The sequence below is a fragment of the Emys orbicularis genome, chromosome 1 (assembly GCF_028017835.1).
Source record: "Emys orbicularis isolate rEmyOrb1 chromosome 1, rEmyOrb1.hap1, whole genome shotgun sequence".
Classification (NCBI taxonomy): Eukaryota; Metazoa; Chordata; order Testudines; family Emydidae; genus Emys; species Emys orbicularis.
Window position 1 is genome coordinate 353,014,887 of NC_088683.1, and position 19,066 is coordinate 353,033,952.

The 19,066-nt window shown below is 44.3% G+C and overlaps 1 protein-coding gene across 4 annotated transcripts in view; it reads left to right on the top strand.

Moving 5' to 3' along the window:
• TENM4 (teneurin transmembrane protein 4) overlaps window positions 1-19,066 on the top strand; it is a 427,958-nt gene that overhangs the window by 204,695 nt on the left and 204,197 nt on the right. The window lies entirely within an intron of this gene.

Below are 19,066 nucleotides of genomic sequence, written 5' to 3' on the forward strand. Positions count from 1 at the left end.
CTACACATCCATAAAGATCCCACTGAGCTTGGTATTTGCACGGTGGCGTTGTGAAACTCAGCCAGAGGTTATGGCTGTACAACAGGAGCGGGTGGGTGAGGTTCTGTGGCCTGCAATGAGCAGGCCATCGTACTAGATGATCATCATGGTCCTTTTAGGCCTTAAAAGTCTATGAAACCACATGTCAGTGTCACAACATGAAAGTCAGCCCCTTGCATGCTTAATCCACCCCTGGGTTTAGGATTGTTTAATAAAAGGGGTTACCTGAATGTAATTTCCTCTTCTTGTATTAAAAGAAAGGAAATGGACTCTCAGATTTGGTCACTAAAGTTTACTTGTAGTGAGTTTTTATAGTTGTACTACCTTCCCCCTCTCCCCCCCCCCCCCTGAAAAATACACATTTGACACGGCGAGTGCTGGCACAGCATTTATGACAGTGACGTAGACGTGCCGGCGGACTCTTCATTTCACAGCTCAGACTGACCTTTGCACATGAACGCTGAAGAGGAATCAATTTTACAGGTCTTAATATCTCCTGAAAGGAGTTCTCTTCAAGTCTGTGTTTTTATTTCATACTAATTACTGGGGAATAACGTAATTTAATTACAGTTAAGAAGAGAGAGAAAGAAACATTTCCCATAATGGATTTTCTTTCACTGTTTTTAAACACTATACGTTGGTGCGGGGGTAACGAGTCATAATAATAGGCTCAGATAAGAATGTCGGTGACACTGAAAAATACTCCTGAATTAGAGTTCAGTGATTATTCCCCCCCCCGCCCCCGCCTTCCTTTTCTACTATAAATTACAAAATATCTTCAAAACCTTATGTGCAGGGTTTGGTATAAATTTCTATTGGGCTTTGTGATGGGTAGTATGGTGCCTAGAGGTCAGCCCACCCCTGGCAAGTGGCATGGCCCTTTAAAATTTTGGAAGGCCTGATGTATATACCAGGACCTAGAAGATATTGGTAGAGAGAGGAAGCGATCCCCCAAATAAGTGGTTTTGGGGAGGAGATCCCATCACTGATCTTTGAGTGTGTGAGGCCAGGAGCCTTGCAGAGGGGGCAGGGCAATGCTCCCATCTCACCCAACCAGTTGAGATAAGCTTTAAAGAACCAGCATATATGCTACCTCCTCCTTGGTAGCAGGAGAAGACTGCCTGCTGAACCCTCTGAGAATGAGGACTAATTAGAGGAAAAGAGCCACCGAAAAGAGAAGCAGGCTGAGGCTCTACGGCTGGCAAAATTACAGCCTACCTCCAAGGAGGAGAGTTGGGGACTCCTGGCCTAGGAATAAAGGTCTGAGTTACTCGCTCCATGAGGAGGGCTGTGTTTCATGCCTTAAGGAGAGACAAAGTGACGGTTTGAAGTAGGAGGAGAATAGGGGATTCCTGTTCTGAGAGAGTGATCATTTGAACCATAACCCCAGCTCCAGGAAGAGGGTAGGGGGTAGCTCCTGAACAGGGGCATGAGAGTTGACCAGAACTAATGTGTGGACGCAGGGTGGGGTGACCTGCGGTAACTAACAAAGTGTGTTACACTTTATTGAAAAATGTATGCAGTAAGGCATGAGGTAACGTAAGGATGGCAGAATCTGACCCTGAATGATTAGGTAGCAGAATTGATTTGTTTTGGGAATGGCCCATGATCTTCAAGTTAAAAATTAACAGCCCCTCCCCCAATTACCAACCTTTCTGACATACCTCTTTGCTTGACTTTGTCGTGCCCTGTACTAAAGCCCATCCACATTGCGATCAGAAACATGCTAACTACACCACAATTTAAAGAGACGGTGGGAGCAGTGCATGGAAACCTGTTTCAAACATGGTAGTACATAATACAGCTGGAGCATGGTGCATTGTCCACCTCATACAGTTGTAGCATGGATGGTTTCAATATCCAATGAAAAGGGACACTTTATTTTTATTTTTTTAAAGAGTACCGGGGGAATAATGCCCTTGCCCATACTAAGGTTATTTCTCAAAAATTTCCCACTATTGCTTACACTGGTTCTACCACAAGGTGGAGCAGAACCATTGTTAGCAAAGGTGGGAAATATTAGAGAAATACACCTAGCGTGGTGGTGTAGAAAAGGCTTTACATGGCTCCTGACATTTTACTGCCAAGTAAAACACCTAAGCAGTGTTAGATTCCAGCAGTAAAAAATTGAATTGGCACTTTATCTAGTGCTCATTCCACTGCTAACACTCAGGGAGCTGAACCAGTATTAGTAACCACTGGAAATTTTGGGGAAACGAGGCTAGTGTGGAAAAGGCCGGCATGGACCGCATCCCAGGACAACCCCATTGTAACTGGTTCCTCTGACACAGTTATTTTGCAGAATAGATGGGACCAAAAGGGTAGCCCAAATGGCCTCAAACACAATTATCTAAGCATGGATAGTCATTCAGCTGTGTGAAACGCAGTCATTCTGATTTGCTACCATTTTACACCCACCCGTCACAGGTGTAGATGATGACATAAGGTTCACGGCAGTGGAGAATCAGGTCTGTATCGGTATGTCTACACTATACCTGTGAGTGAGGCTCTATGCCTGGGTAGAGAGGCTCACAGTAGCTAGGCTGTGGCTAGTGTGTTAAAAATAGCAGTGTGGACAGGGCAGTTCAGGCAGCAGCTAAGGCTCTCAAGCTCACCCGACCCCCTGTATCTGAGCTCGGATGGCTAGCCCCAGTCTCCACCAGAGCTGCAATGTTCCCAGTGCTGTTTTTACTATGCTAGGTTGGCTTGAACTACCATGAGTCTCTCTGCTTAGGCTGGGAGGCTCACTTCCAGCTGCAATGTAGACATACCCTAGATGTCCATAAGTCACACCTGCTTGTAAGCGGTACAGGTAGCAATGAGCCTTTTGCCATCTCTCTGAAAATTGGCCCAAATTTGGCAAAATAATAAGCCTCTGAAAAATCTCTGGTCACACACGTTCAGTAGAGACTTGTTTGAGTCTGGTAGCTAAAGTCTTGGAAGATTCCACCTGCACTGACCATGCTCCATCCCCTCACAACTCCTGATGCTGATCAGACTGTGCCATTGCCACAAAGCAACTAAACATGCTCCATTTATGAATGGACTGCACATGCGGCATCTCCACAGAGTGCCTGAGTATTCTCCAACTTGGAGATGCAGGGGCTGAGCAGGCTTTCCTTGCAATTACTCCTCCTATCAGGATTCTTGTGGGAAAAATAATATGTGATCATGTCATTAAAGACAGTTATCATGATGCATATGCACAAGGGAGCCAAATTAAAGTTGCACAGGCAACCTTAATTCTGACATTTTCTACCTTTTATGTTCATGACTTTGCAACCTTTGCATTCTCTTAACATTGTTTTTGGGATGTAATTAACTAAAAAGGTGGCTGTGGGCCTCATTATAGAATGCTGTGGGTTGCATTTGACCGGTTTTTGCCTTTTTCTGTCTGCTGGATTAGACCTGAGGCTGGAATTAACAGATTGGCAGGTGTGTTAAAATTTGTTATTGAGAGAGCTTTTAGCACTGATCTGTACCATTCACTTAAGATTTATAGCTCCCTTGAGTCCTGTGCTGGATTTTGCCCAGGGTCTCTAGGGAGGTGGGGAAATTCCAGTGTCATTAATTGTACTGTGTCATCCATTTAATCAGCTTTCCCAGATAGTACATTTGTATCAATTTGCCAGGCTTTTGTACAGAGAAAGTGGGGTTTTCTGCCCGAATTAACTTTCACCATTACTTGTTTTTTTCAAGTTTGTTTGGAGAGAGATAAGAAAGTAAAATAAAGTGCACCTTCATCTCCTAAGTCTCCTTAAAACAATGAAGTGCCCCCTTAAAACATCTACATAATGAAACCTTCACTTCCATATGCTTAATGATAAGGCCAGAGGTAAGTAGGGAAGTGGGATACCTGGAGGAAACACAAGGAGGAGGGTGCAAAAGGGAAAGCCTCCTTATTCATACTGAGAAAGTAGGGCAATCAGCTACTTATATTAGGTGCCTGTACACGAACGCAAGAAGCCTGAGAAACAAGCAGGGAGAACTGGAAGTCCTGGCACAGTTAAGGAACTATGATGTGATTGGAATAACAGAGACTTGGTGGGGTAACTCACATGACTGGAGCACTGTCATGGATGGGTATAAACTGTTAAGGAAGGACAGGCGGGGGGGAAAAGGTGGAGGAGTTCCACTGTATGTAAGAGAGTGGTATGATTGCTCAGAGCTCCAGTATGAAACTGGAGAAAAGCCTGTTGAGAGTCTTTGGGTTAAGTTTAGAGGCGAGAGCAAAAAGGGTGACGTCGTGGTGGGCATCTGCTATAGACCACCAGACCAGGAGGATGAGGTAGATGAGGCTTTCTTCGGACAACTAACAGACGTTTCCAGATCACAGGCTCTGGTTCTCATGGGGGACTTCAATCACTCTGACATCTGCTGGGAGAGTAATACAGCAGTGCATAGACAATCCAGGAAGTTTCTGGAGAATGTTGGGGACAACTTCCTGGTGCAAGTGGTGGAGGAACCAAATAGGAGCCGTGCTCCTCTGGACCTGCTGCCCACAAACAGGGAAGAATTGGTAGGGGAAGTAGAAGTGGGTGGCAACCTGGGTAGCAGTGACCATGAGATGGTCGAGTTCAGGATCCTGACACAAGGAAGAAAGGAGAACAGCAGAATACAGACCCTGAACTTCAGAAAAGCAGACTTTCACTAGGGTTACCATATTTTGAGTGTCCAAAAAGAGGACACTCCACGGGGCCCCGGCACCGCCCCCAGCCCCGCCCACGCCCCCGCCCCAACTCCACCCCTTCCCCAAAGTCCCCGCCCCAACTCCGCCCCCTCCCCTGCTTCCCGCGAACATTTGATTCGCGGGAAGCCTGAAGCAGGCAGCAGGTAAGCTGGGGGAGTGGGGGGAGGAGGCGCGGCCCAGTCTGGCCCCCCCAACCGAGCGGCTCCCTCCGGCAGCCGGCCCCGGGCCAGCCCCCGGCCGAGCACCCCCGGGCCAGCCCCCGGCCGAGCACCCCCAGGCCAGCACCCCCGGCCCGGCCCCAGCACCCCCGGCCCCCGGCCCAGCACCCCCGGCCCCGGCCCGGGCCCCGGCCCAGCACTGCTGGCCCCCAGCCCGGCCCCAGCCCCCGGCCCAGCACCCCCGGACCCCGGCCCAGCGGCCCCGGCCCGGGCCCCGGCCCAGCACTGCCGGCCCCCGGCGCAGCCCCAGCCCCCGGCCCAGCACCGCCGGGCCCGGCCCGGCCCCGCACCGCCGGCCCCGGGCCAGCCCCCGGCCGAGCACCCCCGGCCGAGCACCCCCGGCCCCGGCCCGGCCCCCGGCCCAGCACCCAGCGGCGCCGGCCCCTCCCTATTTTCCCGGACATGTTCGGCTTTTTGGGATTTCCCCCCGGACGGGGATTTGAGGCCCCAAAAGCCGGACATGTCTGGGAAAATCCGGACGTATGATAACCCTACTTTCACTCCCTCAGGGAACTGATGGGCAGGATCCCCTGTGAGGCTAATATGAGGGGGGAAGGAGTCCAGGAGAGCTGGGTGTATTTTAAAGAAGCCTTTTTGAGGGTGCAGGAACAAACCATCCCAATGTGCAGAAAGAATAGCAAATATGGCAGGAGACCAGCTTGGCTTAACAGAGAAATCTTCAGTGAGCTTAAACACAAAAAGGAAGCTTACAAGAAGTAGAAACTTGGACAGATAACTAGGGAGGAGTATAAAAATATTGCTCGAGCATGCAGGGGTGTAAGCAGAAAGGCCAAAGCACGGTTGGAGTTGCAGCTAGCAAGGGATGTGAACGGTAACAAGAAGGGTTTCTACAAGTATGTTAGCAACAAGAAGGTGGTCAGGGAAAGTGTGGCACCCTTACTGAATGGGGGAGGCAACCTAGTGACAGATGATATGGAAAAAGCTGAAGTACTCTATGCTTTTTTTTGCTAAGGTCTTCACAGACAAGGTCAGCTCCCAGACTGCTGCACTGAGTGACACAGTATGGGGAGTAGGTGAGCAGCCCTCAGTGGTGAAATAACAGGTTAAGGACTATTTAGAAAAGCTGGACATGCACAACTCCATGGATCCGGATCTAATGCATCTGAGGGTGCTGAGGGATTTGGCTGATTGCAGAGGGATTTGGCTGATTGCAGAGCCATTGGCCATTATCTTTGAAAACTCATGGCGATCAGGGAAGGTCCCGGGCGATTGGAAAAAGGCAAATATAGTGCCAATCTTTAAAAAAGAGAAGAAGGGGAATCCGGGGAACTACAGACCGGTCAGCCTCATCTCAGTCCCTGGAAAAATCATGAAGCATGTCCTCAAGGAATCCATTTTGAAGCACTTGGAGAAGAGGAAGGTGATCAGGAACATTCAACATGGATTCAACAAGGGAAGTCATGCCTGACCAACCTGACTGTCTTCTATGATGTGGATATGGGGAAAGCAATGGACATGATATATCTTGACTGTAGCAAAGCTTTTGATACGGTCTCCCACAGTATTCTTGCCAGCAAGTTAAAAAAGTATGGATTGGATGAATGGACTATAAGGTGGATAGAAAGCTGGCTAGATTGTTGGGCTCCATGGGTAGTGATCAACGGCTCAATGTCTAGTTGGCAGCCGGTATCAAGCGGAGTGCCCCAGGGGTCGTCCTGGGGCCAGTTTTGTTCAACATCTTCATTAATGATCTGGATGATGGGATGGATTGCACCCTCAGCAAGTTCGCGGTTGACACTAAGCTGGGGAGAGAGGTAGATATGCTGGAGGGTAGGGATAGGGTCCAGAGTGACCTAGACAAATTGGAGGATTGGGCCAAAAGAAATCTGATGAGGTTCAACAAGGACAAGTGCAGAGTCCTGCACTTAGGACAGAAGAATCCCATGCACTGCTACGGGCTGGGGACCGACTGGCTAAGCGGCAGTTCTGCAGAAAAGGACCTGGGGATTTCAGTGGACGAGAAGCTGGATATGAGTCAATCGTGTGCCCTTGTTGCCAAGAAAGCTAATGGCATATTGGGCTGCATTAGTAGGAGCATTGCCAGCAGATCGAGGGAAGTGATTATTCCCCTGTATTCGGCAGTGGTGAGGCCACATCTGGAGTACTGCGTCCAGTCTGCAGAAGAGAAGAGTGAGAGGGGATTTGTTAGCAGCCTTCAACTACCTGAAGGGGGGTTCCAAAGAGGATGGAGCTCAGCTGTTCTCACTGGTGGCAGATGACAGAACAAAAAGTAATGTTCTCAGGTTGAAGTGGGGGAGGTCTAGGTTGGATATTAGGAAAAACTCTTTCACTAGGAGGGTGGTGAAGCACTGGAATGGGTTACCTAGTGAGGTGGTGGAATCTCCATCCTTAGAGGTTTTTAAGGCCCGGCTTGACAAAGTCTTGGCTGGGTTGCAGTTGGTCTTGCTTTGAGCAGGGGATTGGACTAGATGACCTCCTGAGATCTGTTCCAGCCCTGATATTCTATGATTCTATGGCAGAAAGGACTGGGTTTTAAGGCTCAATATGTGAGTTACTGAGCATGTCATCCTGATTCAGTTAAGCACAAGAGTAGTTCTGTTGGAAGTCAGTGGAACTACTGACGTTGTTAAAATTAAATATGTGCTTAAAGTCCTTTGCTGGATCAGAGGGACCAGCTTTTTGTTCTGTGATTGTACCGCATCTATCACAACCGTGATTGGGGCTCATAGATGCTACCACAATACAAATAATAAATAACAAGAGCTGAACTGTAGCTGATTTAACTTGGTGAATTACATTCCTTCAATTAGGGTTCAGCAATTATAGGTGCCTAATGAAATGGTATATGTAAAATTATATCGTGCATAACAGGCTAACCCAGAATTTTAGTAGTTGCAAAGCAGGGTGGGAAGCCCCCTGTCTGTGCTCATTTCTCTAATTGAAGTGAATACTCCAATGGGAAATTTCTATTGCTAATATTCTATACACAAATTAAAACACCATTTAGCGATACGGTGGGGACCATATTATAATTGACTTTGATCGTGAAGAAATCTCAGTAATATATATATTAATATGGCCGCTGTCATAAAGGGAATCTGGAAGGAAAAATATTATTTTACTGAGAAAGGCCTGAGCATGTATAACACCAAATTTACTAGCATCTGTGGGACCGGAATAAGCTGCACAAGTGCAGTAAGCTGCCTAACAGCAGCAAAATGTTGCTGAGGTTCATCTTTCGACTTCCTCTTCTGCTTTCTCATTGCCGCAAGTGTGGGGAGGAAATTATAGATTATACATGAGCAGACAGCTTCTTTGATAAGCCAGGACACCTTTACATATAAATCGTTTATTTTTTTTCATAGGTTGACACTTGAAAAGAGCCTCCTGAGGAAATGAATATAAATATGCTAAACATTTAAAATGCATCTTGTCCCTCCGTGCAGGAAATGACAAGCCTGTGAGTGTGCCACTATAAAGCTGGTGGGGGCAGTGATCATCTATTAGCACTTTGAATGAACAAGCAATCACTTGAAATTCTTTGATCCCCACGGTAATTAGGGAGACCTTGAATAGGAAGTGCTGACTCTTTACGTTGAACAAACATTGAGTTTAACCACTTCATTTCATAGTATTTCTTTCTAGTCACTTCCTTGAAGCTTTCAAAGGGTGCTTCATCTGGAAGCTCCGTTGTTGCTTTTAAGAGCAATTGACAACTAAATGAAAATATAAAATATTCTGCTAAGAAGGAACTGTTACTATTTGCAGGCCATTTACTTGCACCTTGGAAGTCTCTAGTGTAGCTGCAACACACAGGAAAGACACATCTTGTTTAGATAAAAAAGTTAAGTCAGAAGGGGTCAAAGTGTGACGAGTGTGGTAGGTACATTCCTTGGGCACAATCAGTGCAAGTGACCTCTTGCAGGGGTGGGTTGTGTTTTGTGGAAACAACATCTGGAGATGTTTCCAGAGAAGATCCAAAAATTCTGCTCTGATTTCTTGTTGAAATGGTAGCTTGGAGCCCCAACTCTTGCTTCTGGTCCTGCATAAGTTAAGGTTATCCCTGCCCAATAGCTGCTCACATTTTTAATTTGGGTGAATGGTTCAGACAAAGAACAGGTTCCAACAGGCAGTGCTCTATCATGATAGGAATGCAGGGCAGCTTCAACCAAGGTGGAGCCTCATACCCCAGGTCCTATCCCTTCTCTCGTAATTAATATAGAGGTGTAGCCCTCTGTGGTGACAGATACTTGTGTTGCATAGGCACCGTCTTTATGAGTCGACCCCCGATCCACCCCAGACCCCACCCCCACTCCTCCCCTTCCCCCAAGTCCCACCCCACCTCTTCCTGCCCCTGCTCTGCCCCTGTCCCATTCCGCTCCCTCCCCCGAGCATGCCCTGCCCTCACTCCTCCCATCCTTCCTCCAGCGACTCCTGCATACCGCTGGACAGCTGATGGCGACAGGCAGGAGGTGCTGGGAGGAAGATGGAGGAGCTGATCCTCAGAGCTGCCAGTGGATGCTGAGCACCCACTATTTGTTTCCGTGGGTGCTTCATCCCCGGAGCACCAATGGAGTCAACCCCTGTGCTGTGTTGTATTCTCTTCAGTTCAGGATAGAACAAAACATGGAGGCATCACATCCTGGGAATTGACCTCACCATGCGTTTATCTTTATATAAACCATGTGAGGAGCCATGATGTGCTGCATTTTATATGGAGCCTAGTCTTGCAGTTGCCACCCTTACTCCCTATTGACAGTGCCATGAGAGTCACTCGGCTCTTGAACTTCTGGCATGTTGCCAGCACACCCCTCCAGGCAAAGTAGCGTTTCCCCTGCGTAAAGTGTCAACAAGCACTGAGGAGAGATGTGTTTGTTTGCTTACTTTCTTTAATGTCTGTTTTGCTGCTTTTATTCCCCTTAATCTTATGGGCCTTTTCCATGATTTATTGAAAGATTGACAAACTGGGTGATTATTCCACTCTGAAAGACTCCTTTTCATAACAACATTGAATGTCAGAAAAGTATGATTAATTCTGCAGCAGTCAATTCTTCCACTTCTTCAAAAATCATATAATTTCAGTGTAGAGAGAGACAGTTATTCAGATAATTACAGTCAAGTTTATCCCAGAGATAGGAGTGAAAGCAATAGATTTACTTGAGTCAAAATTAGCCCTGAGTAATTTACTGGTGGAATCCAAAGTATTTGAACTTTAAAAAAAAATACCAGTTCTCACTTGAAAGGTGTAGTTACTACAAAGGGCCAGCATGATGTTTTGGCCCAAAGGCCAGAGAGTCTGAGGAGTACATTAGAAGAGGCTACATCCAGTTCACTTCCGGAGAAAAAGAGAGAGAGAAATGGAAGACAGAAGGAGAAAGAAGGATGGATACAGGGATTGTTTTAAAAGCCTTCCCATTCCATGTTTGAGCCCCACATTTTTTCCTGGCTGTTGCCCATCACTTCTCTTGCTCATTCCATCCCTTACTCTTTTCTAACATGTTCCGTCTCTTAATGGTCTCATCCTTTCTCGCTGTCTCTCTCTCTATATATATACATATATATTCCCTCATTCCCTCTCTGGCTCTTTGTTTCTTCATTCTGTTTCCTCTGTACTCATTGTTTTTGTCCTAACCCCCTGTTCCTTTTCTTCCTGTTCTTCTCTACTCCCTCCCCATGGGCTGCTCCTGGGGGAAGAGAGTCCTAGCTTTCGAAAAGTGCTCCTTTCTCATGTGCTTTGGCTGAGCTATTATTAAGCCCAAGAAGTGCTCCATAGAAGCCGAAGGAATTGCTGTGCTGAGTGGGCCCAGTGGAGGCACTTCCAAAGCCTTTGCTGTTAGTTTTCCAACGCAGAAGAAAAAGGAGACATTGTGATGGAAAGCTTGGTTTTACCAAAGCTTGCATGTGCGCTCTCTCTATTTCCCTGTTTAACATAAGAACATAAGAGCGGCCATACTGAACCAGACCAAAGGTCCATCTAGCCCAGTATCCTGTCTTTTGACAATGGCCAGTGCCAGATGCTTCAGAGGAAATGAACAGAACAGGGCAATTATCAGGTGATTCATCCCCTGTCATCCACTCCTAGCTTCTGGCAGACAGAGGTTTCAGAACACCCTGACTATCTTGGCTAATAGCCACTGTTTGACCTATCCTCCATGAACGTATCTAGTTCTTTTTTGTACCCAGTTATACTTTTGGCCTTCACAACATCCCCTGGCAATGAGTTCCACAGGTTGACTGTGCATTGTGTGAAGTAGTACTTCCTTGTATTTCTTTTAAACCTCTTGCCTATTCATTTAATTGGGTGATCCCTAGTCCTTGTGTTATGGTGAGAAGGGGTAAATAACACTTCCTTATTTACTGTCTTCACACCATTCTTGATTTTATAGACCTCTATCATATCCATGGATTTATATAGTGGCATTATGATCTTTTCTGTTTTATTATCTATCCCTTTCCTAATGGTTTCTAACATATATTAGCTTTTTTGACTGCTTCTGCACATTAAGCAGATGTTTCAGAGAACTGTCCAAGATGACTTCAAGATCTCTTTCTTGAGTGGTAACAGCTAATTTAGATCTCTTCATTTTGTATGCATAGTTGAGATTATGTTTTCCAATGTGCATTGCTTTGCATTTATCAACATTGAATTTCATCTGCCATTTTTGTTGCCCAGTCACCCAGTTTTGTGAAATCTCTTTGTAACTCTTCACGGTCAGCTTTGGACTTAACTATCTTGAGTAATTTAGTATCATCTGAAAAGTTTATTCACTGTTTATTCCACTTCCTCAATCATTTATGAATGTGTTGAACAGCACTGGTCTCAGTACAGATCCCTGGGGGACCCCACTACTTATATCTCTCCAGTGTGAAAACTGATCATTTATTCCTACCCTTTGTTTCCTCTCTTTTAAACAGTTACTCATCCTTGAGAGGACCTTCCCTCTTATTCTCTGACTGCCTACTTTGCTCAAGGGAGACAAGGTGGGTGAGGTAATATCTTTTATTCGATCAACTTCTGTTTGTGAGAGAGAAAAGCTTTCGAGCTACACAGAGCTCTTCCTCAGTTCAGATATTACCTCACTCACCTCGAGGACTGACATGGCTACAACACTGCATATTTTGCGTAAGAGCCTTTGTCAAAGGCTTTCTGAAAGTCCAAATACACTATAACCACTGGATCACCCTTGTCCACATGTTTGTTGACTCCCTCAAAAAATTCTAATAGTTTGGTGTGGCATGATTTTATTTTTAAGAAGCCGTGTTGACTTTTCCCAAACAAATAATGTTCATCTATGTATCTGATCATTCTTTTCTTTACTATAGTTTCAACCAATTTGCCTGGTACTGCAGTTAGGCTTACTGGCCTGTAATAGCCAGGATCACCTCTGGAGCCTTTTTTTAAAAATGGCATTATATTAGCTACCCTCCCGTCATCTGGTACACAGACTGATTTAAGCGATCGGTTACATATCAAGGTTAGTAGTTCTGCAATTTCATGTTTGAGTTCCTTCAGAACTCTTGGGTAAATACTATCTGGTCCTGGTGACTTATTACTGTTTAATTTATCAATTTGTTCCAAAATGTCTTCTATTGACACCGGAATCTGAGACAGTTCCTCAAATTTGTCACCTAAAAAGAATAGCTCAGATGTGGGAATCTCCCTCACATCCTCAGCCATGAAGACCGATGCAAAGATTTAATTTAGCTTCTTGCAAAAGCCTTCTCTTCCTTGAGTGCTCTTTACTTGAGTGCACCTTGATTGTCCCGTTGCCCCACTGATTGGTAGGCTACCTGCTTCTAATGTACTTTTTTTTTTTTTTGCTGCTAGTTTTTATTGTCATTTGCTAGTGGCTCTTCAAATTCCTTTTGGGCCTGCCTAATTATACTTTTACACTTGACATGCCAGAGTTTATGCTCTTTTCTGTTTTCCTTAGTAGGATTTTATTTCTAACTTTTAAAGGATGCCTTTTTGTCCCTAACCGCTTCTTTCACTCTGAACTTTACCCATGGTTTTGTTTTAATTACTGTTTTGTTTTTAATTTGGGGTATACATTTAGTTTGAGCCTCTATTATGGTGTTTTTAAACAATTTCCTTGCAGCTTGCAGGCATGTCACTCTTGTGACTGTTCCTTTTAATTTTCATTTAACTAGCTTCCTCATTTTTCTGTATTTCCTCTTTCTGAAGTTAAATGCTACTGTGGTTGGTTTCTTTGGTATTTCCCCACCTACAAAGATGTTAAATTTAATTATATTATGGTTGCTATTACGAAGCAGTTCAGCTACATTCTACTTTCATGAAGGGATGGGATAGCTCAGTGGTTTGAGCATTAGCCTACTAAACCCAGGGTTGTGAGCCCAATCCTTGAGGGGCCACTCAGGGATCTGGGGCAAAAATCAGTACTTGGACCTGCTGGTGAAGGCAGGGGGCTGGACTCAATGACCTTTCGGGGTCCCTTCCAGTTCTATGAGATGTATGTATGTATGTATATATATATATATGTATATATATATATATTACTCTTTGCCCAGATTCTGTGCTCCACTTAAGACTGAACCAAGAATTGGCTCTCCTCTTGTGGGTTCCACAACTAGCTGTTCCAAGAAGTAGTCATTTGTGGTGTCCAGAAATTTTATCTTTGCATCCCGTCCTGAGGTGACATGTACCCAGTTAATATGGGGATAGTTGAAATCTCCATTATTATTGGGTTTTCTGTTTTAACAGCCTCTCTGATCTCTCTGAGCATTTCACATTGTCACCATCCTGATCAGGTGGTCAGTAGCATATTCCTACTGCTTTACTCTTATTATTCAAGCATGGAATTTCTATCCATGGAGATTCGATGGTACAGTTGGATTCATTTAAGATTTTGAATCTATGCTTTCTTTCACATATAGTGCCACTCCCCCACCAGCCTAACCTACTCTAGCATTCCTATATATTTGGCTCAGGTAAAGTGTATTTACCTTCTGAGATATAAGGCAGAATATAAATGCAGAGCATTTGGCTGGTGTTTTCAAGGGGGCTATGGGAATTAGGCATCCAAATCCCATTGGATTTCAGTGGGAATTCGGTGCCTAACACTCTTACCCTCCTTTGAAAATCCAGGCCATTGTTCCTCCTGCTATTATCATTATTAGTATTTATTCATTGTTCCCATTGATCCTCTGTATATTCTGATAAATGCTTTTTTAATCATTCAGGGCCAAATACTGAAACAGTTGTAATTTTTTATGCATTCATTGGCTTTGGTGGGAGTTTTCTCTGAGCAAGGAAACAGGGAGGCATGGCCCTGAGTCTGACCCTCAGAGAACAGTGCAAGAAGTAGCACGAGATTGTGAGCGTACCGTGTAAATGCACTTTGCAAGTCCCCCTTTAAACACAATGGAAAGCAGCTGGTGTCTTCAGCCGTAGCCTTTCAATTGGGCCTTAATTTCAAACATCGCACTTGGATTGGTCTGGTTATTTATTACACTTACTTTGCCAGCTTGGGCAAGTCAACAATCTAATAAAGGGCAGCAGTGTGTTTTTCAGGGCTCTGCTGACTTCTGTGGTTTCTGGGGGTCTCTTACGCTTCACTAACCATGTCTTGTCTTTTCTTCTCCCTGTAATCTATCACAATCATCTGCCTCTTTCTGCTAACTCCCTCCCTCCATCAACCTGTCCCAAGAGACGTCCATTTTGTTGCCCATGTGAATTACTATCCTTCTTTGTCTTTTTTTATCTTAAATGTTATTCCAGGTTTTCTTTTCTCTACTCTGCTGAGCATGATTTTTTGACTGCTTTGTTTTGCTGTGTCATAAGACAATGGCTGTAATGGAAACATATCCATAAGACCATGCCTCTTAAAAGCAAACTTTGAACCCGTTTACCACTGTCTTGGGCTTTACAACAACAGACAATGAAGCTCACAGCCATAGAGAAGAGCAATGTAATAGGAATAATGCCATGCAGAAAAGGGATGCTGTTGCTTAACATAAAAATTATGAGCCGGCATCTTCAGTTCCACCAACATTGTGTTTCATTTTAAAGGTAGCATTTTTCAACTATGAGAAATAAAAGGACCCCATCTGAAGATTCATGCTACTGGCCTCTCTTAAACGAGTGTGACGTTAGTGCCTACAAGCCCACAGACACATCACCGCTGTATTTTGGCATTAATTGACACTCTTCCTGGCATTGTCAGCTGAGTAGCGAAGGCTTGAAAGGGCCATGGAGACTGAACTCCTTGCCACCTAAAGGCACCCCTTCAGAACATAGAATAGAATCATAGAATATCAGGGTTGGAAGGGACCTCAGGAGGTCATCTAGTCCAACCCCCTGCTCAAAGCAGGACCAATCCCCAACTAAATCATAGGGTTGAGCAGGGTTGAGGCTTGCTGCGGATGTGGTGATAAAGAAGCTTGCCCTGCCGCTGTCTGTGTGCTGTTACCTGTTCAGTGGATTTCAGCATCCGGGCAACTTTCACCAGCACTTATTTCATTTAAAAGTAGAGGATTTGATTTTAAAACTCAAGCATAGTGGGCCATCTGCCTCGCTGGTGTGTCTTGATCTATGGCATTGGGGTTGATTTGGTCCAATGAGCACGTACATTGTATTCCCCCTCCCCACTAGTATTTCAATTCCAAGAAAAAACAGAAGAGTTTTTTTAACTATGCAAAATGTAACCAAAGCTTCTCAAAAGCACATGCCACATGGCTTCCTAGGCGGTGGAAGCTACATGCTAGTGCACTGAATGGTACATTTTAATGACTGCTAATTGCACTGTGCTCTTTTAATACCCAGGAGCCTTCGGTATTAGAGCATCTATTGAACATCCCATTTGGGGGGAGAGGGAAATTGTCAAGATGGAACGTTCATTGTGAGAGCCACATCTCGCATCTTGCTGAGCAGAAAAAAGCCAGAGAAAATGTCAACCATGGGTTCAGATTGACCTGGAGACTAAGAACATCAGGAGTCTCAGCATCTTTTACGGCTTCACTTTGCTTGTAGGAACCACTAACATTTCAAAGCATATGATTGTGTCTGTTGTCCATGGTTCCAAGACCCCATTCTTTACCCTTTTTTTACTCAGAAGGTCTTTGCATCAATTTAGTGAACAACAAGATTAAATTTCCTTTCTTTGTGCTGCTCTCAAAACATTTAAACAACAGTATGCATCAACAGTTATAAATATCCCACTGAGATTTACAGACCTAAAACATCCATTGCTGTTATTACTTGACATTTCAGCAAGAAGGTGGCCTTTATGGGAGAGCAAATGAGAGGTGGAATCTTCTTCCAACATCATAAAGTTTTGGTATTTGTAAAATAGTAGTAATAATCGCATAATCACGTGGTGAGATATTATGGTTTCATGAGAAAGGACTCGAATCGGAGCCTTTCCAAAGCAAACACAGATTTTCTGTTTTGGTTTCAAGTAGAGTCTTATGGTTGGTGCCTGTTTTATGCAGAAATTGCGTTATATCTACCCATCTCATGGGTCTGTATATCTGTCCTGTCCAGGTATTTATACTTCACTCAACAGTATTGTATTAGAAAGCCCCAGGACAAGCTGAATGGCCCACTGCCAATCTGTTGTGCTTACTCAGGCACTCTTACTCCACCCTAGTACTCAAAAGGCTATGATAATAATAATTACTTGTTAATTAACACATTTTTATTTCATTAGCACTTAAAACATCTGTATATAATCCTCACACGTCATCTGTGAGGTGCAGGGATCAGCATGAGCCAACAGCTACCACAGATATTTCCTATTTTATTTGAGGGGAAATCTGTGTTAACTAATGGCAAAAGCTGACTTTTTAATGAAAGCCTCTATAAGAACTCTTCATTTCTAACAGACTTTCCAGCCAAGGACCTACTTTACGAACATGCATGAACTAAGCTTCGTAACATCTATGTGAGGCAGATAAACATTAATAGCCCCCTTTCATAGACGGGGAAACTAGAGAATTCTTTCCCAGGTGTCAGGCACGTGGGTCTTGCCCACTTGCTCTGGGTCTAACGGATCGCAGTATTTGGGGTCGGGAAGGAATTTTCCCCCGATCAGATTGGCAGAGACATAAGAAATAAGAACAGCCATACTGGCTCAGACCAAAGGTCCATCTAGCCCAGTATCCTGTCTTCCGACAGTAGCCAATGCCAGGTGCCCCAGAGGGAATGAACAGAACAGGTAATCATCAAATGATCCATTCCCTGGGGGGGTTTCATCTTCCTCTTCAGCATGGGGCATGGGTCACTTGCAAGTTTAAACTAGTGTAAATGGTGGATTCTTCTTCGAGTGAGGCTCCCTATTGTATTCCACGGAGGGTTATGCACATGACTCTCTGTAACTTGAAGTCTTTAAACCATGATTTGAGGACCTCAGTAACTCAGCCAGAGGTTAGCAGGTCTGTTACAGGAGTGGGTAGGTAAAGTTCTGTGGCCTGCAATGTGCAGGAGGTCAGACTAGATGATCATGATGGTCCCTTCTCTCCTTAAAGTTTATGCGTCTATAGAGCATTAAATAACCTGCTGACATGCCCAGGGACACAGAAAAAATTAGTGTGCAAGGAAACCTCAGCAGTTCCTGGCTTCCAGTCAGTCGCTCATGTTTGTAGAACAAGGTATTCTGGTTCCATAATCTTTTCAATGCGCCCAAAACAATGCTCGCTTCTTCATTTTAGCTTTCTCACAATTATTATCCACAATAAATAAATTCCTACTGGGGGACAGCGAGAGAGAAGGAAATAATGACCCTTAAGTGTATCTTAACTAGTAGGCATTCAAATACTGTGGCAATACGCATGGTATAAGGCAGGAAGGATGGTCTACTGGAGAGAGCACTAGACTTGTACTTAGATCTGTGTTCAGTTCCCCACTCAGCCGCAGATGACCTGTGTGAACTTGGGCAAATCACTTCATCTACACTGTGCCTCAATTCCTCATTTATGAAATGAGGATAATACTTTCCTACCTCATGCAATGTTGTGAGGATAAAATCCACTAATGATTATGAGGTGCTCAGACACTATGATGATGAGGGCCATGGAAGTACATAAATACATAATGGATAAGCAGATTGATATCTAAGGCTCTCTGAAAGTTCTTGTCATCCATACTTGGGCTGCTTGATTTTTTTTATTGTACCCTCATGTAGCATTTCTGGAGAAACCCAGGTGCCCCCTTCAAATCAAAACTACATGCCAGTCTGTGCTAAGTTTCCTGTTTGAATCGACAGCTATATCTGCAGCTTTCCTGTTGTTAGTAAAGTTGCATGTGTGCCTGCATAAAAATGTCCTGGTTTTGAACACATCCCTGAGAGTCTCTCCTTTCTGATAGGGAGTTTATGTGAGTTTTTCTTTCTTAATAGATTAATTAGGGTTTTGATAACAAATCCAGTCCCTGTTTACATGGTAAAGTGGGAATTCTAATTTCAATCAGCTTAGTTATCTTCCATTACCTGTTAGTGTACGACACTCCTGTTCATGCTAGTAGATGTCCTAATTGATTATGAAATAGAAGCAAGTGCTAATTTTGCTATGTATGTCCAAACTACTTATTTTAAAAGAACTGTTCAGATGCCTTTTCAAGCCACTTGAAATGGATCCTTTCCGATGTAAAGATTTTACTAAACCCAGCACTCATCATTGGGATGTTTGACAAACTTGGACATATTTTTATAAATAAAATGACATCTATAGGCCGTGAAAATGTGCTGTTCTCGTCCTCTTTGTTTATGTTAAATAGCTCTGATGTTAATATCACTGAACAGTTTCTTGGAGAAACTATTTTGTGAAATAGGAGTTGCTCCCTTAATAGGAAAATGTCATTACAAGTGCATTGAATATCGGATCATTTCGCCGTTGAGTGCCTGAAGGTAAACTGGATGGTGATTAAATATGAAATGTTTATGTTGGGGAAGAAAGGAATGATACAGGAAGCCACATTGTTTTCCTTAATGTTTTCAGGGGGCGCGTCTTAATTGCATAAGCATGCCTCTCTCCATACCTGTGTTTGCTTTTTAAGTGTTCTGTCATGTTCCTTAACTTTACTCGCCTTTCTGTAATTTCATGGAACAGATTCATACACTGGATGGCCTGTGCAATCCCAGAAACCTACAACAAGCTGTGTCGTGGACTCATGCAAATCCAA